The sequence below is a fragment of the Chiloscyllium plagiosum genome, chromosome 29 (genome assembly GCF_004010195.1).
Source record: "Chiloscyllium plagiosum isolate BGI_BamShark_2017 chromosome 29, ASM401019v2, whole genome shotgun sequence".
In the NCBI taxonomy this organism is placed as follows: Eukaryota; Metazoa; Chordata; class Chondrichthyes; order Orectolobiformes; family Hemiscylliidae; genus Chiloscyllium; species Chiloscyllium plagiosum.
Window position 1 is genome coordinate 28,170,229 of NC_057738.1, and position 22,397 is coordinate 28,192,625.

Below are 22,397 nucleotides of genomic sequence, written 5' to 3' on the forward strand. Positions count from 1 at the left end.
TGTAATGGGGGAGTTGTAATGGTGTGTGTGGGTTTTTTTTTGAGGGGGAGGGGGAAGTCTCTCTCTGCTGTGCAGGTACCAGAGCTGAAATGGGAGTGAGTGATGGATTGACCTTGGGGGCGGGAGAAGGGGAGGGGAGGGGTTGGAATTTGGGATGGAGGATATCGGGCAGTCTCATGAGACCGGGCTGGGACCCAGGGTCGCTCGATGTGTTTGTGCCGAGCTGTATGTGCTGGGTACCGCAGTGCGGGAGCCGCTCTTTGTCGCACTGAGGGGAGTCCCGGGCCGCTTCACTGCACCGGAGACCAGCCTGGGCAGGGGGCTGACCGCCCCTCTCTCTCTCTCTCTGAGAGCCGGCCATGGAGGAAAGGGGGAGCATTGCCCTCCCCTCCCCGGGACTCTCAGCTCACCACCGCCTGACCGCATTGCACACACCCGCAGCAGAGCTGTCCCTGAAAGACTCCTCCAGCTCCCTCCCATCTACTTTTCCATTTTTCTTTAAAACAACGTTAAACTTTGAGGATTTTAATAGCCGGTGAGTCGGGTTGTTCTCTTGAATGAAGCCTGACCGGCCCCTAATCCCCATCACATGCTGCTTTCCCCTAACCTTATGTTTCATCTCACTGACACTAGGGCAAGTTTATCAACTTTTTTTAATATCTAAAGAAACTCCTCGACGGATCCTGTCTGTCCTGGGGCTGGGAGCAACTTGAACGTCTGTTGGAACTGTATATTTTTGTTCTCTTCGGCAAGATGTGTGCATTCGTCTTATTAATTGAGATGCAGCATTTAACTGCAGTTGGAGAAGCGCCACTTTAGCTGCTCTGTGCCTGCACCTGTCTATTGGACACATGCCTCCTGCACCGGCCAGTATAATGCGGACTCCCGGATTACTCTGGAACAGCCCCTGTTAATTGTTTGCAGTGGGCTATATCTGTAATTAGCTGCATGCCTTGGTGACTTTCATACGCCGCACTTCTATTTTAAAAGGATGTTGTTAGTCTGCATTGCATACGCACGCTCGAATGTTTTTGGATTGACTTCTTTAATAGTTAACTCCACTTGGCCATCCATTGGAGTTGTGCCTCTCCACAGGCCGGGAAAGCTCGGGATTTACCTTTGTTAAAAGCGGCTCGAGAGAATCTGCTACCTCTCCAGGAAAGAGGGGAGACAGGGGTCCCCTCTGGCTGAGAGATGAGAGTCCACTGGCCAGACTTCTTCTGGGTGAAAGTTGGGGGATGGATTGGTAGGGTTGTACCCACTGTAGAGTTACTACGTGGTTTTATCTAAGAATGATCTCCGGTATGAAGAACTTAAGGAGTGAAAATAACTCCTCCAATCTATCTTTTTTTTAAAAAGAGGGCATCAGTCGGGGGCTGGACCACTGCTCATTGCAATGGAGAGCTTCCAGATAATTGCTGAGAGTTGCCTCCTTTTGAACAGCTGCAGTCCATTTAGTGTAGTTCTTTTTTCTCTTTGCCCCCCCCAAATGTTAAGGAAGAAATTCCAGTTTATTGACCCAGTGCCATTGAAGGAATGGCATGGTTGGCACCTGAGGCAACAGTGCAAGGGACCTGGGTTTGATTCCAGCCTCAGGCGACTGTGCAAACTCTACGCAGACAGCCATTCTTCCCCCTGTCTGCATGGGTTTCCTCCACAATCCAAAGACCTGCAGGTTAGGTGAATTGCTCATGGTGTTAAGGGATGTGGAGGTTAGGTGCATTAGTCAGGGGAAATGTAGAGTAATGGGGTAGGTATCTGGTCAGTTACTCTTTGGAGGGTCAGTATGGACATGTTGGGCCAAATAGCTTTTTCCACACAAGACGGATTTGACGATATGATATTTCCAAGTTAAGATGGGAAGTGGCTTGGAGGGGTACTTGCAGGTGTTGGCATGTATCTGCTGACCTTGTCATTCTTGATAGAGGTGATGCTGTCTCAGGAGCCTTGATAAATTTTTTGTAATGCATCTTATAGACGCAGTACACTGCTACTGTGCACTACTAATAGGGCAAATGCACACCTTGCTGAAGAGAACAAAAATATACATCTCCAATAAACGTTCAAGTAGTCCACAGCCCCAGGACAGACAGGAGCTGTCAGTTTTTATTTTTTATTTTAAAAAAAATTGACAAATTTGCCCTAGCGACAGTGAGATGAAATATAACAAGATTGGGGAAAGCGGCATGGGGATTAGGAGTTGGCTGTGGTCAGGCTTCATTTGTGAGAATAACCAGAGTTTGCTTTGGCCTGTTATCTACAATCAAAGTGGCTTGCTTTGTCCTGGATGGTGTCAGTTTCTTGTTTTGCTGGAACTGTATTCATCTGTGCAAGTGGGAACTATTCTATCACATTCTTGACTTGAACCTTGTGTGGATGAGTAGCAAATTTTTGGTGAGCTACTTGCCACTTGCTTTTAACCTACTCATGTAGCCACAGTATTTGTAAGACTAGCCCGGTTCAGTGTCTGGTCAATGGTCAACAGTTAGGATGTTGTCAATTGGGGATTGATTATGGTAATGCCATTGAATGTCAAGGACAATTGCTAGATTCTCTTTCTGGAGATGGTCATTGTCTGACACTTGTGGCATGACTATTACTTGGCAGATGTCAGCCCAAGTGTGGGTATTGTCCATGCCTTGTTGCATTGGACATGGACTAGCTCACTATCTGAGGAGTGGCGAATGGTGTGGACGTTGTGATCATTCAGTCAATGAAGCAGTTGAAGATTTAGGCCTAGGATATGACCCTGTGAAATGTAGGGCTGTCCAGCACCTTTTTCCCCATCTATCCACTCCACCACTCCCGTCTCCAAACTATCCCCTTCTCCCTCACGTTCATCTACCTATTTCTATCTCAGCTCTCTTTTTTTTTTCCCCCAACCCACAAGCCTCATTCTCAATGAAGAGCTTATGCCCAAAACTTTGATTCTCCTGCTCCTCTGCTACCTGACCTGTGCTTTTCCAGCACCACCCTCTGGACTCTGACCTCTAGCATCTGTAGTCCTCACTTTCTCCCACTGGAATTCCTCCCTGAGATGAATGAACTCCAACACCAGCAACCATCTTCCTTTTGTGCTAGATCTGGCTCTGACCATTGAAGAGTTCTCTTTTGCCACTCATCCTGCCATGGTGTCTTGATGCACTGCTTGGTCAATAGTGCCTTAATGATAAGGGTAGTCACTCATTTTGTCATCCCTCATGTTCTTTTTTTGGTCTAAGGCTATAAGGAAGTCAGGAGTTGTGTGGCTCAGACAGAACCCAAGTGGGGTGCAGTTGAATAAGTTATTGGTAAGTGACTGCTTGTTAGCTGTGATGACCACCACATCTCTCTCAAACTAAGAGTTTATAATTGGCTGGACTGGAATTGCTCTGTGTATAGGACATACTTAGGCATTTTTTCTCATGGCTGGAACAGCTTCGTTAAGGGCCTGGCTCGTTCTGGACTGCAAATCTTTGGTATTTATTGCTTGAATATGTTGAGAACCCTCTACCATTTGTAATATTGCGTCTCTTCTATGTTTCTTTATCATGGAGTGAATTGTATTGGCTGGAAAGTGACACGGTGATGCTGGAGATAAGAAAATCATCTGGTAGAGATGGTCCTTGTGATTTTTGAATAGACTGGGAGAAATAGTTCCCACTTATGAAATCTTCAAGAGGAAGGATACAGATTTCAAGTACAGTAATTTGCAAAATACACAAAACAAACTTTGCTCTCTGCAGGTGGTTGAGGTGTAGAGTGCACTGTGCATGTGGTGGAAACTGGCTCAAATGAGGTATTCAAAAGGAAATTAAACTGGTATCTATGAGGAACAATGTATGAACTTACAAGACTAGCATTTCACATCATGCCAATTAGTTAGTCATGCTGGTATAAGTTGGCTACATTCTGTCCTGTTCCAACTGATTCCCTGAGATTGATTTGGCTAATATGATAGCTGGCATCTAATTTATATTGAGACTCCAGTTCCCAATCTCCATAGATTATTGGTAGCTTGCAGAATGTGCCTATGGTGAAGCCCAAAAAAGATAGCCAATGAATGTTTAATGCCTCTGATAATGCATCAGCTACGGTTGGGCCATGCGTCTTTCCAGTCCATGTTTAACAGGTTTTTATTGTTCTGCCAGAGTTTTATTTGCTTACAATAAAAGGAATACATTGTGCTCTGAGCAATGTTCACACTTTTCCAATTAAAGCAAGTAAATATCTAAAAGGCTGTTTGCAACATTGTTGTGAGCCTCAGGTATTCTAAAACTTGTGAATGTTCTGATGAGGATTTTCTGAGGGGAAAGAGCAATTGAGAAAATCATTGCCATTGTGAAGCATTGGCACTTCAAAGCCTACATTGAAAGCAAGTTCTCCTTTACAAGGGAGAAATGAATAATATAATATTGGTCTCTGTATGCCAGGCATGTGTCATTGTTGAATGTATTTTGCGATTGATGCATATATGCTGAGAGTTCTGATTTATGCTGCCTTCACAAATAATCTAAATATTACTGATACTTTGAAAAAATTCAGTTTTGAGATATTGTGCAAATAAAGGCATGGTACTGTAAGACCATAAGACATAGGAGCGGAAGTAAGGCCATTCGGCCCCTCGATTCAACTCCACTTACCCGCATTCTCCCCGTAGCCCTTAATTCCTTCTTCTTCACTCTGTTCCACAAGTTTTTATTTTCTGACTCCAACATCTGTTTGTGTTGCATTTGTCTCCATTTTAAGACCCCTCCTTTTAATCAGGCTTTAGGTCACTCTCACCTACTATCTCTTTCACTTTTTTTATATGCTCATTCGCTGAATTCATCTCTTTTTATTTTAAATGTTTTAAAAAATAGAGGGTGGTGGTGTAGGGTTGTTTTTCAGACTGGAGGCCTGTGACCAGTGGAGTGCCACAAGGATTGGTGCTGGCTTCTCTACTTGTTGTCATTTACATAAATGATTTGGTTGCGAGCATAAGAGGTACAGTTAGTAAGTTTGCAGATGACACCAAAATTGGAGGTGTAGACGACAGCGAAGAGGGTTACCTCCAATTACGACAGGATTGTGACCAGATGGACCAATGGGCTGAGAAGTGGCAGATGGAGTTTATTTAAGATAAATGCAAGGTGCTGAATTTTGGGAAAGTCAGAAAAGATTTACAAGGAATGTTGCCAGGGTTGGAGGATCTGAGTTACAGGGAGAGGCTGAACAGACTGGGGCTGTTTTCCCTGAAGCATTGGAGGCTGAGGGGTGACCTTTATAGAGGCTTACAAAATTGAGGGGCATGGATAGGATGAATAAGCAAAGTCTTTTCAAGAACAAACTACGACAAGCAGACCAAACACAGCCATAAACCCTAACCACCTTACCATACATCAAAGAAGTTTCAGAAATGACAGCCAGACTATTAAGACCCCTCGGAATCCTAATAGCACACAAACCCACCAACACTCAAACAAAAACTAACAAACTTAAAAGACGCAGTATAACCCATGGACAAAACCAACATCATCTACAAAATTCCATGCAAGGACTGCCACAAACACTACGAAGGACAAACAGAAAGAAAGTTAGCCACCAGGATACACTAACACCAGCTAGCCACAAAAAGACATGACCCTCTCTCCCTTGTAGCCCTACACACGGATGGAAAAAAAACCACCATTTCGACTGGGACAACACATCTATCCTGGAGCAGGCTAAGCAAAGACATGCCAGAGAATTCCTAGAGGCCTGGCACTCCTACCACAACACCATAAATAAACACACCAGATCTAGATGCCATCTATCACCCCCTCAGAAAATGAACAGGAAATGACATCACCACAAACCCCAAGAACCCTATCCAGGAGAAAGATATAAATAGAAAGCAGGAGACAACAGCTTCGCTTCACTTGGAGGTCGCCACTGATGACGTTACCTAGCCAGGTAATGAAACGTCTGGATATCAAACCTACAGCTCAGCGAGCAAACCTGCACCCTACACCAACCCCCCACCCCTTCCCTGTGGTTGGGGAGTCCAGAAGTAGAGGGCATAGGTTTAGGGGGAGAGGGGAAAGATTAAAAAAGACCTAAGGGCCAACTTTTCATGCAGAGGGTGACTCATGTATGGAATGAGCTGCCAGAGGATGTTGTGGAGGCTGATACCATTGCAACATTTAAGAGGCATTTGGATGGGTATATGAATAGGAAGGGTTTGAAGGGATATGTGCTGGGTGCTGGCAGATGGGACTAGATTGGGATGGGATATCTGGTTGGCATGGACAGGTTGGACTGAAGAGTCAGATGTACAGCATGGAAACAGACCCTATGAAGTTATAGGGCAAATTGTGATTGAGGTATTAGATTACAAGAAGTGTCATCTCAATATCTGTTGTACAAAATGTACTGATGGGATGCCTGTCTGTAACTTAATAGTACACTGTCATTTCGCAGTCTTTTTAGTTTACTGAATGTGGCGCACACCTGTAGGAAGGAGGAGTTCAGGCTATCTATAGGAAGGAATTGCAATGTGGTCCTGGAAAGTTGTTACCCAAAATGATCATGGAGCACTGAGCCATTCTTGAAACCATCTTGTTCAAGAAAGTTCACTATCATTTCATAGCAACTCTTCTAAACATTCTGCTGTTGAAGTGCAACCAAGATCTTTTGAATTTTAGTTATGGTAGAGAGCTTTTTGATACATAATGTTAAAATGGACTCTTACCTGTATAGCCATTGAAGCTATTAACAATTCCAGTTCACTAGTAACTGCATTGACAATAGAAGCTCAATTGAGTGGAGTGGAGTCACAGGTAGACAGGATGGTGAAGGAGGTGTTTGGCATGCTTGCTTACATTGGTCAGTGCATTGAGTGAAGAAGTTGGGTTGTCAGGCTGTCTGTACAGGACATTGGTGAGGTCACTTTGGAATACTGTGTTTTAATTCTGGCCTTCCTGCTGTAGGAAAAGTGTTGGTAAACTAGAAAGGGTTCAGAAAGATTTTACAAGGATGTTGCCATGATTGGAGGGTTTAAGCTATAGGGAGAGCACTGTATAGGCTGGGGCTTTTTTTCCCTGCTGGGATCCTCAGGAGATTAAGGGTGAACTTTTTATAAAATTGAGGGTCGTGGATAGGATAAATAATGGTCTATCAGCCAGAGTAGGGCAGTTTAAAACGAGACAGCATAAGTTTAAGGTGAGGGGAAAGATTTAAAAGGGACCTGAGGGGCCATGTTTTCTCATGGTATTGCATGCATGGAATGAGCTGCCAGAGGAAATGGTTGAGGTTGATACAATTATAGTATTTAAGTCATCTGATGGATATGAGCCTAATGCTGATAAATGGGACTTGATCAGTTTTTAAGATGTCTGTGCAGATGTGTTGGACCGTAGGGCCTGTTTCCATGTTGTATAACTGTCTCTATGATCATGCTCTGTTTGGGTTTGTTCTTTTGCATCTTTTGAAGTAGAGCATGTCTAGGTGTTAAGTGCTTGTGCTTTTCTTTCCTATTCTCTCGAAGGCATGGGGTCTATAGTGGTATCTTGGCATCGATAGTTATCGGAAGTCCTTAGAAACTAAGGTTGTTTTTTTTTTCCCCTTGGTCTGCTAAAATGTTCCTTTTTCACCAATGGCTTACTGTATATCTTAGTGAGACTGTGTGTCTTGGAATGTGACCCAAGCAAATCTCATTTTGAAGAATATATTGAAATGGTGAAGTCTTGATGTCTTCTCAATCCTGTCCGAAAGAGTTATTGGAAAGCTATTCAGTAAATCATTTTTTTTTTTCCCCCTATAAATGAGGTGCTGAGGCTTTTTTAGTGGCACCATCCTACCTTCATCTGAGATTAGCCAAAGCGGGACTGAATCTGGAACTACTTCTTTGCTTGGTTCTCCTATTTTGGATCTGAATTGACTATTGTTTCGAGCTGTGAGCTTTTGGTTTGTATATTGCTGGTTAGCAAAAAACGTCAAATGTAGTAGCCATGCTTTGCTGAGTTGGCTTGTCTTTCACTGGTGTGGAAAATGATATCAGTCCAAATGTTGTAGTCTCCTAATTTGTTTGTGCCTTGTCTGTTGGCATTCGGTCAGGATCATATTGAGTGATTTAGATTAGATTCCCTGCAGGGTGGAAACAGGCCCTTCAGCCCAACAAGTCCACACTTACCCTCAAGAGTAACCCACCCAGACTCCTTTCCCTCGACTAATGCACCTAACACTACGGGCAATTTAGAATGGCCAATTCACCTGAGCTGCACATCTTTGGATTGTGGGAGGAAACCCATGCAGATACGGGGAGAATGTGCAAACTCCACACAGATTGTCGCCCAAGGTTGGAATCAAACCGGAGTCCCTGGCAACTGAGGCAGCAGTGCTAACCACTGAGCTACCGTGCTGTCCGTGCAATGCCTTTTGTGAATGACCATCTTTTCAACACATGCCTGAACAATCGCTGGTGCCAGAGGTGCTGCTGGGACCTCTAAAATAGCAGAAGGGTTGGGCACTTGAACATAAAAACGGGGAAGGTTGGAGTGAATTATTATATAGCAATGATTTGACCCATGTCAATCTGAATATAGGCGATCTAGGTTTGACCTCTTCACTTGACCAACATGAACAAGGTAAAATAAAGTACCACTTTGTAATTTCTTGGTTCATCAAGAGGTGAAAAACTTTTCAGTTTGATGGGAGGCAGCTTAGCACTGCAGGGAAGTGATCATGATGCGGGGCACAACTGCTGCAGAGAAATGCCCATTAAATCAACTGTATTTAACAAGGCCATCTTAGATGCCTGAAGCGCACTGTTTAAACATGAGGTTGTTCAGGTAAGGAGTTTGAGGAGCACAGTGGATAGTCCCTGGTGAGAATGTTTTAGTATTTTTACATGCATTTACTCGTCTGACCCTTCCATTGTGACGGGACTGAGGAATGCAGGCAGGCATTTTCTGCTTGTTCACACTAAAATTGAAGTATTCCACTACTACAACATTGTGCACTAAGAATCCAACAGAGTGCCATCTAGAATCTCAAGGTGTTGATTACTTGTGGGCTGCTCTGCTTCCCATCCTCAATTGTTGAATCCATTGTGAGGCTTCAATAAGTACTGAATGATAGCAGACTGTTCTCCTGTGTTTGGAGCATTGCTGTCACAATGCCATTTCATTGTCTTGCATGGTCTTCAGTGAAGGAGGGCACTGACCAAGACTGGGACTCCACTCCTGTTTTGTTGGCGTATTACCAACATTCTATAAATTTTGAGGTGAACAGTGGCAGTTGACAATGATCTGAATCTGGTATGGCCGCATTTGGAGTATTATGTATGGTTCTGGTCACTGCATTATAAGGAGGATGTGGAAGCTTTGGAAAGGGTTCAGAGGAGAGAGATCTCCTCTGAGGATGTTGCCTAGTATGGAGGGAAAGCCTTATGATAGGCTGTGAGGGACTTGGCCCCGCTCTCATTAGAGGTTGAGAGGTGACTTAGTTGAGACATCTAATCAGGGTTAGATAGGTTGGACAATGAGAGCCTTTTTCGTCTGATGGCTAGCATGAGGGGACATAGCTTTAAATTGAGGGGTGATAGATATAGGACAGATGTCAGCAGTAGTTTCTTTACTGCCTGCAACAATAGATGACTTGCCAAGTTTAAGGGTTTTTAAATGGTCATTGGATAATATGTGGATGAAAATGAGATAGTGTAGGCTAGATAGGCTTCAGATTGGTTCCACAGGTCAGTGGAATATTGAGGGCCAAAGGGCCTGTACAGTGCTGTTATGTTCTATGAATAAAAATGATGCTTAATCAGGCTATTTCCAATCAAACTTTTCCAACCGATACCATTCCCAATCACTTTGGTACCTTGTTCCATGAGATTGAGTCATGAAGTCTCGTCAAAAAGCTGCCATTTATAAAGTAACATATTGGCCTAGATTTTCACTTTTAATGTGCAAAATAAAAAAAGCTGCCTGCAGTGAAAATCTACCTTCTCCACACAACTGCTTCAAGAGTTTAAGATTAGAACAGAAAGGCAATATAGTTGGCCATTGTTTCTAATGCCAGCTTATGACAACCATGTCATACATTGTAAATATTATTTCTAAATATTTGTTCTCTTGTGGCTTGGATTCAGTCTTCAGAGCAATGACTCACTTGCATGTTTGAATGACATTGTTTTAGGGCAAGAGGGAATATAATAAGGTCAAATTTGAAAAAAAACAACCCCCTGCTTGTTGGCAACTCCCTCCAATCCACCCTTAAACTGCATTTGAATACTTTTAACTTGGCTATTAAATGTTATGCTAGGGTTGTACAAATAACTTATCAAGAATATGATGAGCAGCACGCTGACTGTGAGTGACTTGCTTTAGCAATTGCCTTGCATGCACCATGTTCCTTTAATCACTTACAAAAATGAATACACCTGTGCCAATGTCTGAAGTTGCTCCAATGTCCTTCTATTTGAAAGCAGGAATATATAGCCCAGGACAGGGATTCTTCCACAGTTGCTTGTCCAACCTGAGGTTTAATGAAAGAAACCTCTAAGCAATGGGATATGTTATCCCTGTTATCCCTGTGTTAATAATCATAACCATAAACTGTTCAGTGTGAATAATATTGGCAAGACCATGTGATGCTGTCATCAGTAGCCTCATTGACAACACCATTAACCAAAATCAAAAGTGCTCTGTAATTGAAAAGTCATCCCAATAAATTTTTTGATAAAACCGGATGATTTGACGATGAAGGCAACAGTAAGGCACAAGACTTGTAATGGGAAAGATGACAATCTTGGACCCACACCAATTCTTTTCCAGAAAGTCCCAGGGAAGATGCTTGTATCATATATGTAGTTGTACTCTTTTTATTCCTGATAATCACTGGTGCTGTACATCTCTATGACTCTATGGTGAAGTCCACATTGATGCCCTGGGGTTGAAGTGTTCTGAGGCAGAAGATGACACGTTCTTCCTCCAGGCATCGGGTGGTGAGGGAGCGATGATGGAGGAGGCTCAGGTCCTTGGTGGAGTGGGAGGGGCAGCTAAAGTGTTCAGCCACGGGGCGGTGAGGTTGGTTGGTGCAGGTGTTGCAGAGATGTTATCTGAAATGATCCGCAAGTTGGCTTCCTGTCTGTAGAGGAGACCACATCTGGTGCAATGGATACAGTAGATGACGTGAGTGGAAGTACAGTTAAATTTGTATCTGTGGAAGGATCCTTTGGGGCCTTGGACAGAGGTGAGGGAGGAGCTGCCCCACCACTCTGTGGCTGAACACTTTTTTTAACTTCCCCTCCCATTCCACCAAAGACATGCAGGCCCTGAGCTGCCTCAGTCACCAATCCCTAACCACTTGACGCCTGGAAGAAGAACGCTTCATCTTCTGCTATGGGACCCTGCAACCACACCGGATCAATGTGGATTTCACCAGTTTCCTAATTTCCCCTCCCCCACATTTTTTTTTTATATATCCCAGTCCCAAGCCTCCAACTCAGACCGGTCAAGAGGGTGATTCCATCTTTCTTCCCATCTATTTGCTCCACCTTCTGACATATCGCTCCCCCACCCCCACTCCCCCCCCCCCCATTTATCTCTTGGCCTGCCTGGCCCATAAGCCTCATTCCAGATGAAGGGCTTATGCCCAAAATGTCGATTCTCTTGTTCCTCAGATGCTGCCTGACCTGCTATGCTTTTCCAGCACTACACTCTAGAATGTCAACCTGCTTTTGTTTTACCTTAGATTCCCTACAGTGTGGAAACAGGCCCTTCAGCCCAACAAGTCCACACCAACCCTCAGAAGACCAACCCACCCAGACCCATTCCCTAACACTTACCCCTGCACCTAACAACACTACGGGCAATTTGGCATGGTCAATTCATCTAATGTGCACGTCTTTGGATTGTGGGAGGAAACCGGAGCATCCAGAGAAAACCCATGCAGACACGCAAACTTCTCACAGACAGCTGCCTGAGGTGGGAATTGAACCTGGGTCCCTAGTACTGAGGCAGCAGTACTAACCACCTGAGCCACTGTGCTGCCCTTATTCATCTCCAACTCTTATGGAGATTTTGCCAGATGGCATTTGGATCTTTTGGGATGCTGGCATTGCCAGTTCTAGATGTTGCCTGAAATGCTGTGCTCTTCCAGCACCACTAATCCAGTTCTGGATCAGTGGTCTAGCCCTCTGGCCTTCAGTAGTACCAAGACTTGGGTTTCATCTACCATCATGGATCTGCTGAGGAATTGGAAAAAGAGGATTCAAAGTAAGTTGGACTGAAGTAGAGGTCGAGGTGGGTGAATAGCGTTGAGAGAAGTCCGAGTAGCTGTGTGGCCGTCTATGTAAAATGGACAATCCTAAACTGCAAATCGACATTGATCTGATCCTTGGGTTGGGCACTGAAAATCAAGGGACTATCAATCAAAACATTTGAACACCTTCAGCGACCATCTGTAGTAAAGAATTCCAAATATTTGCAGCCCTCAGTGAAGTAATTTCACTAAGTCATTGGGTCTAAGAAAATGTGGTATGATTGCAAACTACACTATTGTTTCCGTAAATGTTCTTCTTAGCATTTAAATCAAACTAGAGTGGCTTGGACATGTTTGGTGCAAAACTTGTTAATGTGCCCTTTTGAGGAGTACTCTAAAACTTGGTGGGCCTAGCCAAGAGATTACTCATCAGTCTTTGGCCAGTTTTGATGGGTGCAAGCCTGTTCTAAGTTAATTAATGCTCCTTTGTTCGGTCTCCATGACCTAACATGTAGGTGCTGAGTGATTGCCTTTGAATGCTAACTTTGTCTGGTGTGAAGAATGACTACACTTTGGAGTTCCTGTAGTTGCAAAGGGAAGTATTGTTTGGGCGAGTGGGGAAAAAAGTGGTGGTGTTTTGGAGTAGAGGACCAGGGTGTCCTGGAGTCAGTGGTCATTACGTAAGGTTGATACGGGAAGGGGAATATGTCTGGTGGTGGAAATGGTGGCTAGTGATCCTCTGGGAGCCATGTCCCAATTTAAATCTAGGCCAGCATCAGATCAAGATTGGTGGGAAAATTGAGTGGGGTTTATGTTGATTTCCAAGCACTGATCGATTATGGTCCCAGATGTTAGTTTTGGGTAAGTTGATCCTCATGTGAGATCTGACGTAATAGAACATAAATTTACTGTGGAGTGGGTCATTCAATGTATTTGAGGCTGTCATGTACTTTCAACATGTGCTTTAATGAGCACAAACTTTTACACAGGGAAAAACCTCCTATTACCCCATACAAGAATTGTTGCAACTTGAATGCTAGTATCTTAAGAGATTGGACTCAACATGAACATTTTTCACATGCCTTAGATGTCAGACTTGAGGTTCTTCAGCACTCTGTTTTATTTTAGATGTCAGACATCCACAGTAATTTTTTATCTTTGATTTTATAAACAGATTCATCTATTTTTTTAAAATCTGATACCCTGCACTTGAATTTCTTTCTCCAACATGTGTGCTTACTTGCACTACCTACGCAAGTCAGCTACCACATTTTTTTTTAAAATATGTCTCCACGTGGCTTTCTGGCTATTTTAGCTAAAATCACATGGCTTTTTGGCAATGTTTGAATTCCTGTATCAAAACCAAATTATTTTCAAAATTGGATTTTCACTGAGAAATACTTTAAATTCATTCTTCCTCTTTTTTTTATATAGAACCTAATTTGTCATAATATAAACCTTGAAACCATAATGCAGAATGAAAGCAATGAATTATTATTTTTGGAAGTTCTAAACTCCAAATAGCAAAAGGTTTTTTAATGCTGAACTTTCAACACCTGAGATTATCAAACTGGTCCATGTGTATGGTTTTAATCTCCATAAAAAAAATGGATAAAGCTGCACTGAAGTATGAAAGACATTACAAACTTTGCACGAAGTTTCTTTCTTTGTGAAAGATGAACCAGTTTCCCTTTCTTGATGAGAAGACCTGACAAAAGGGTTTTGTCTTGGACTGCATTGGGCAAAATAGATGTGGAGAGAAGGTTCAACTCCTGCGAATCCAAAAAATGAGCTGTAAAAGTAAGTCAAACTAACGAATCTATGCAATGATTCTAACCACTGAATTTTTTTGAATGTGGAACATGCTTTCAAATGAAGTAGTTGAGGACAGTAGTATATTTGCTTTCAAAAGGACTAGAAAAACTGCGATGCTGTTTTTCTAACAGATTAGTATGCTTTGGAGGTGCTGATGTCAGACTCTGGTGTACAAAGTTAAAAATCCCACAACAGGTTATAGTCCAACAGGTTTATTTGGAAGCACTAGTTTTCGGAGCGCTGCTCCTTCATCAGGGTGATAACCACCTGATGAAGGAACAGAACTCCACAGAGCTAGTGCTTCCAAATAAACCTGTTGGACTATAACCTGATGTTGTGATTATTTTGAGTATGCAGTATACTTACTCAGTCTTGTTTTCCCCACCCCCACTCTCGCTCACTCTTTCCTTCACCACCCCCTGCAATGATCTTACTGACCTATTACTATTTTGAATATTGCAGTGCTGTTGCGTCCCTGTAGGCTCAGTCCTTGCTAGAGAGTTTATACCCTCCAAGCCCAACTCCTAAACCTTTTTTTTTTAAAAAACATTGTCCCCTGACATAAACCCATAGCTTTTTACATGTGCAGCCACTGCAATCACCAGATGCAACACAACTTCTTAACTCTGTCACTGTTGCTCAATTACCATACTGCTGTTTCAGATATTGGATAAGCACTTCTCTGCGTATTGAACTACTGGGAAGATTGAAGGCATTTTTTTTTTTTTTCAATCTAAATTTTGTTCTCTAGGAACCTGCATCCTGCTCTCTAAATCTTGGATTAAGTCAATCTAGTGGTAATCTTCAGTGATGGCATGAATGAGGCAACCACTTCATCTTGGGTAGAAATGTACATGCCTTTTCTCATCTCTTCTCGTGACTCTTCGAAAGCATTCCTGACTGTCCTCCAATATCTTACTCTCCATCAATTTGAGTCTCACAGCATAGAAAAATGTCTCCAGGGTCACCATGTCTATACTGTCCAGTGAACTCTAAACTAGACCAATCCCATTTACCTACACATAGTCCATAGCTTACTGTGCCCAGGCATTTTAACTGCTCATCCAGATGCAGCTTAAACCTTTGAAAGAGCACCTGTCTCATCACCCTCTCAGGTAATGTGTTCCATATATCTACCACCCTCTAGGTGAAAAGGTTTTTAACCTGTCTTAACCCCCCCCCCCAGTCCTAATTTTGTATTTTGCTATTGTTCACTATCTTGTACTAGCTCCCAGACAACTTTTTTTAACATCCTTGTTCATGGCCTCTATCTCCTTCAGCTCCATAACTTCACCTCATTTGGTCTCTTGAGCATCCAATTTTAATCTTTGTTTAGGGTCCAAGCCTTGAATGCTCTCCCTAAACAGCCATCCTCACTCCTCCTTTTAAGATGCCTCATTCTAAAACTTACCTCTTTGACCAAGGAGGTCCTGAAGAAGGGCTTATGCCCGAAACGTCAATTCTCCTGTTCCCTGGATGCTGCCTGACCTGCTGCGCTTTGCCAGCAACACATTTTCAGCTCTTTGACCAAGCCTTTGGGGTTGATCAACCCCAATCATCTCCTTCTGTTACTTGGCCTATTTTGTGTGTTCCTGTGAAGTATCTTGGAATACTTAAAGATGGCACAACTATGTAAGCTGTCTAAATGTTATGTAATTGTATTATTTACACTGAGGTTTACAAGGTTGAATCAAATTGTAGACTTTATTTTTGTAAATTTATGCATTAAAGAGCTAAACAAGGTAAACTACTTAAATGTGTAGCTGAATGAAACATGCACATTTTTTGATCACTTTATGTGGCAAGTAGGAGTCTGCCTTGTGGGATGGAATTCTGTTCAAAAATTCAAGAAATTGTCGGCGCATGGTCTATTTGAGCTCCTTGTTCTTGCCTCCACTTTAAAAGTGACTGACAAGACTTCTGATTTAATTTCTTTTCAAGTAGCAGAGAGCCAGAAAGTTTGAGATGTCTTCACATAAACCTAAAGTTTCCAACAGGATGACCGTTTAGCCTTGAGTGAAGTGTGGGTGTAATGAAAGCAGAGCTTTTTAAGGTAGTTATTGGCAGAAATGTTACTGGATAATGTAATTGGTCTGAAAGCTGGCAAATGTTCTGGAGATGATTGGCTTGCATCCTGAAGTTGTTTTTAGAGGTGACTGCAGAGATTAAGTGAATGGATCTGGATATTCATGAATTCTTTGGATTCTAGTACCATCTCTGGATTAAAGGGCAGCAAATATAACCCTGCTGCTCAGAGGGAGAGTGAAGATGGGGATTGATGTGCCAGCTAGCCTGACTTAACAATGTCGAGGGAAAATGTTACAATTGAGAATTTTAAAACTAGGCACTTCAGAAAGCATTGGCCTACGTTCTTATCAGTGTGCAGTTATATGTAGCAAATTTGATCAGCTTTCAGAGCATGTAAATGCTCCAGCCAGACATTGGGCAAGTTTTCCCAATTTGCTCGAGCTCTGGCCAGGATACCCTTGAGTTGTTAACTTCCAGGTGAGGAGGGATAAGTTAGCCACTTTTTTTTTTATTATTTGCCTGACCCCTCTCCAAAATCCTCACCCTCAGTTGGTCACAACATTTTAAACTTGAAGCATGTTTCGCTTGTACAACTTTCATTCTCCTCCGATCTGAATTAACTTTTTTTTTAAGAGCCAAATTAACCAGGCTTCCTTTTAATTTATTGATAGCTAAACATGAAGGATTAGTAATGCAGCATGAGTTATGAATGAGGCAAGTCCAAAAATAAGACTTATTTTAAAAAAATTCATCTCTGAATTGCTCATGAAGAGTAGCTAAGATTGTAGCAGTTTGTTGGATGGTACCATTAATATTGGCTGATTTGTGATCAGTTCTGAGATTGGTTTTACAGGTTGGCTGAAATTCTAGTCTGATTTCTTTAGACAGTGAATCCAGCACTGGAGAAAGATTTTACCTGCAGTGAAGGGGTGTTTTAAATGGGGTGTTGTCAGCACAGTACTCTAGTCTGTACACTAATTTCAGACTAGTCTTACAAGAAAGTGATTTCGAAACTGCATATTCCTGAACAGTAAAGCAGACATCTCCCATAGGAGGCAGCCTTTTGTCTGGAGAGAGGGGTGTCAAGTTGTGTGGGTAAGTAACTGGATGTTCAGCCTCAATGTGAGCACAATTTATCTCTCAAGCCTCTTCTATTTGACATTTCCACACCATTTATAACAGGTATGATATTCCATGGGCTTCACAAACTTTATCAGGAAATCTGCGTTTAGAGCCATAGTTTCCTTGGCTATGGCAGTCCAGTTCATTTTTTTTTTTTAAAAAAACATTTTAGAATTCTAATACTTGGATCCTTTGTAACCTAGCAAGAAGCCTACATTTAGGGTTTCTTGTTTTCAAAGGTAATTGAGGAAAAACAATTTATTTTTACATTTGCAGCTATTGTGATGAGAATATTTCACATGACAAATTGGAGTGTCTTAAAAAGATGTATCTGAACAATGGCAAGTTTTTTTTTAATAATTCTATTCTAATATCTTTCTAAGCACTGAATATAAATTCATTGACTGTCTGACAGATCCCTGTATAGACCCATGGAATATTTTCTTTTTAAATTTTAAGGAAACTTCAAATCGAGAAATCTAGACATTTAGATGCTGACTATTGTCAGTCAGAAGCCATTGCCTGCAGACATGTTTGCTTATCCCTTCTAAGAATCTACAAAATCGGGGTTTAAAAACTAAATGCAACTCTGGCCTCTTGGTGACCTTTCATGTTACTATGTGGATTTAAGTGTTGCAAAAGTCAATTTGGCTATTAAACACCCCCCAGACAGCAGGCTCAAGTAAAAAGTGGTCTCTTGCTGATTACTACCAGCCAGTGACCATTGAAAGGAACCCAGGACAAAATTTCAATCTACTTTCAAAATGAAGCATCTCAAAGGACTGCTTAACTATAAATTTTAAAATGCTGTCAATACCATTTGCTGTGATGGCTGCAACATTCTATCTATTAATCACAAACAACTTGGCCTGATCCTTTTATGAACTCACCCTTGTGATATTTTGTGATATTTGTCTTAAGTAACACATTCACTCTTGTTAATTCGACTCAGTGTGGTGCTGGAAAAGCACAGCCGGTCAGTCAGAATCTGAGGTGCAGGAGAGTCTGTTTTGTGCGTAAGCTCTATATCAGGATGAAGAGCTTATGCTCTAAATGTTGACTCTCCTGTGCCTTTCCAGTACCACACTTTTTGACTCTGACCTCCAGCATCTGCTGTCCTCATTTTCTCTTAATTCACCTCCAACCTGGTTAAATTGGCTCCTTTTTAAACATAAATGAAGTTCAACTTGAGGAAGAGTATCCACAGTGTGGTGGCCAAATGAAAGACCTAACAGGATTAAAAGGGATCAGCTGCAGATGGGTAGTTTGTAACTGTTTCATGTGGCACTCCAGTTAATGGATGGGTCTCAGCCATTTCAATCTGACTTGTATGGGGCATTAAAGTGCAAGATGTTTAAGTTTATCAATGATACAAACTTGAGTAGAAAATAAATTGAGAATATAAAGTGGTCTCTAAAATAGACTGACTTGAGTGATTTGGGCTTAAAGATAACCAGTATGGTATGCAGGAGATGTGAACAATGGGTTTCTGACAGATTTGTGTATCAATTGGAATTTCTCATAATACATTGGGCCTTCATTTGAAAGTGGGTCGGGGTATTAGAATAAGAAAGTCTGGCTTCTAATTTATACTGGAGTTTGATAAACTAATCTGGATTAGTGTATACAGTTTTTGAAACTCCAAACTTTATATTTTCCTTCACCTTAGACCAAAAGTTCGCAAGATTTCATTTTGTCAGATTACTGGCTTGGATCCAGAATTTTGAAGAAATATGGAGTAGAATAAATTTGGGAGAGGGGAATTCACTGAAACAAATGCCTCCTTTTTGGAGGCTTGACTAGGTAGATACTGAGTTTCTTGTTGGCTAGTGAATCTAAAACTAGGGCCTTCTTCCCTGGATAAGGGATGAGACTTACTCACTTAGTGAGTTGTGAATTGCTACAAATTTTCCACATCCAGAGAAAAACATTCAGTCACAGGCTGGTGGTGGGTACACCAAAAGGATTAAGTTATGGTTCGGTGCATGATGTTTGTAGGGTCAGCTGTAAAGCAGGAGTGTTCAAAATATCTATTCTGATAGCACAAACCTTTTCATAAACTAATTGGATAGGTGAAGCTCCTCGGATGCTGCCTGAACTGCTGTGCTTTTCCAGCTAATCTGTAACTGGATAGGTGGTAAGGACAAGCCAGGCATTATAGACCAGTGAGACTGATGCCAATGGTGGTCAAGTTGTCAGAGGGAATCTTGACGGACAGGATGTACATGTATTTGGAAAGGCAAGGACTGATTAGGGATAGTCAACATGGCTTTGTGTGTGGGAAATGTCTCTAACTCTAGTTGAGTGTTTTTGAAGAAGTAACAAAGAGAATTGATGAGGGCAGAGTGGTAGATGCTATCTATGTGGACTTCAGTAAGGCGTTCGACAAAGGGAGTGTTGCTGAACAAAGAGACCTCATTGCAGGTTCATAGCTCTTTGTAAATGGAGTTGCAGGTACATAAGATAGTGAAGGTATTTGGCATGCTTTCCTTTATTGGTCAGAGTATGGGGTACAGGAGTTGGGAGGTCATGTTGCGACTGTACAGGACGTTGGTTTGGCCACTGTTGGAATATTGCGTGCAATTCTGGTCTCCTTCCTATCGGAAGGTTGTTCTGAAACTTGAAAGGGTTCAGAAAAGATTTTACAAGGATGTTGCCAGGATTGAGGATTTGAGTTATAAGGAGAGGTTGAATAGGCTGGGGCTGTTTTTCCCTGGAGTGTTAGAGGCTGAGGGGTGACGTTAGATGTTATAAAGTCATGAGGGGTATAGATAGGGTAAATGGGTTGGGGGAGTCCAGAACTAGAGGGCATAGGTTTAGGGTGAGAGGGGAAAGATATAAGAGACCGAAGGGGCACCTTTTTCATGCAGAGGGTGGTATGTGTATGGAATGAGCTGCCAGAGGAGGTGGAGCAGGCTGGTACTGTTGGAACATTTTAGAAGGCATCTGGATGGGTATATGAAGAGGAAGGGTTTGGAGGGATATGGACCAGGTGCTGGCAGGGGGACTAGATTGGGTTATCTGGTTGGCATGGACAAGTTGGACTGCAGGGTCTGTTTCAGTGCTATACATTTCTATGACTGTGACTCTATTTGTCCTGGATTGTAATTTGGAATACTTATCTACTTGTATACATTGCCAATAAATGAATCTGTCCGTAGATCAGGCAGGTACTGCGTTTCAGGCAGCAATGTAAAATTGGGATTTTACACTTACCTGTAACAGAAACGTTGCAGCCCTCGGGAAGGAGATTGCAAGATGATTTGTTGAAGGGTCTATCTTGAAGCCATTAGACCACAAGGCTCCAAATGGAAGCCAGCTCCTCAAGAATAACCCAGAAGCCTCTCACTGAGCATGCCAGGGATTTGTAGTTCAGTCCAAGTGCCCCATTGCTCCATGGCTACCACTGTTTGCTGCACCGACCCCTGTAGTCTTGACTGGTTCAGTTCTACCTGATTTATATATTTGTTGCTATCTTCTGTGAACCTATTAGATTTAACTGCAGTACTGTTTGTCCTTTCCTTGCAATGAATGAGTTGGTTCAAACAAGCCAAATGTTAATATCTATCATAACACCATATACAAGTTATTTTTATCCTATCCTTCTATTGTTGTTATCTCCACAAATAGTAATAAGGGAAAGTTATTGATGCCACATGTTCTGTATGAGTGTGAGGCAGACATAAGATCCATTCTACTTTTACGCTTTATTTTGCATGGTCTGAACAGGACTGCTTTAAAACATTACTAGGAATTTGTTCTTTTAGGAAATCCTCACCAAGTGTAGGCTGTTGGTTAGAAACAGCTAACAAACTTTTAACAACTGATTTGATCATTTAATAATGTAAAATCGAACTGCTTATTGGGATGTAGAACAGCTTAGTAATTACTTGCGAATACATTGTAAACTCCTGGCGGGTTAGTTGCATCTCCATTTTTGAAGATTGAGTTGATAGTAGAATCTGAGTCTATTCAAGATGGGTACCTAACCAATTTCCCTTCTTTCCTACCCTGAACATCAAAGGTTGACTGCTCCAAGTATGTCTTCAGCTTCACAGATGCTGCTGGGCTTGCTGATTGCTGAGTTTCTCCAACATTTTTTTGTTTCATGTCTTTAGCTCCTTTCATCTGGGGTTGGTCCATTGTATCAGCCACCTTTTTTTACTTCTGTATGCTTTCCCCAATCATCTCCCTTGAAGACCATCTGATAATTCCATCCCCATGTATGTCCTTTACAGATACTGAAACAAAACCTTAAATTTCCAGTCCCTATTGGTGGGTACATTCAGTAATCACTGACTTTGCAGGCCATGAGTGCTTGCCAGTTCTAATTTCATTCTGTTAAAGTGCTAACCAATAACAGTCAACATTTTGAGAATGTTCATCTTGGGAGAATGAGTGCTTCTAAATCCTGAAGATTAGTGATGGCCTAGTATTCAGGAATCAAGCAGCAAAAGTGGGACTTTCTCTTTAAACTGTTGTGCGGTGGGTATCATAGGGAGAGAAGGATTTAGCAGCCATCCTTTGGTCTTCTGATCAGGCGAATAGAGCTCCCATGACACGGCAGGCATTAGTGCTCAACTTGATTTGAGGGGTCTGTCCAGTGCCAACTCTCCTAATTATTTGCCCTTGCTATCTCGAGGGATGGGAAAATTGCATCTTATCCATTCACTCACTCTGCATGTTTGAGAGCTGTTTGGCTTGCGCCTGTAAGTTTTCATGTGTTTGTAATTTAAAATAGAATTGAATTGTACACAGTTGATCATCCGCTCTATGCATTTGTGTACAGGTGTTGTTTTTTTGGCTTGTATCATTGGTCACTGGTCACCTTAAAAATGTGTTGATGGAAAAGCGCAGCAGGTCAGCCAGCATCAAAGGCGAAGGAGAATCGACGTTTCGGGCATAAGCCCTTCTTCAGAAATGAGGGTGTGCCAAGCAGGCTAAGATAAAAGGTAGGGAGGAGGGACTTGGGAGAGGCATTGGAAATGCGATAGGTGGAAGGAGGTTAAGGTGAGGGTGATAGGGTGGGGGTGGAGAGGTCGGGAAGAAGATTGCAGGTCAAGAAGGCAGTGCGGAGTCTGAGGGTTGGGACTGAGAAAAGGTGGGGGGAGGGGAAATGAGGAAGCTGGAGAAATCTGTATTCATCCCTTGTGGTTGGAGGGTTCCTAGGCGGAAGATGAGTCGCTCTTCCTCCAGCTGTCGTGTTGCCATGGTCTGGCGATGGAGGA

The 22,397-nt window shown here is 42.3% G+C and overlaps 1 protein-coding gene across 17 annotated transcripts in view; it reads left to right on the plus strand.

The window, feature by feature from the left end:
- Nucleotides 1-22,397, plus strand: part of LOC122564459 (FH1/FH2 domain-containing protein 3-like) — a 650,002-nt gene that overhangs the window by 28,460 nt on the left and 599,145 nt on the right. The window lies entirely within an intron of this gene.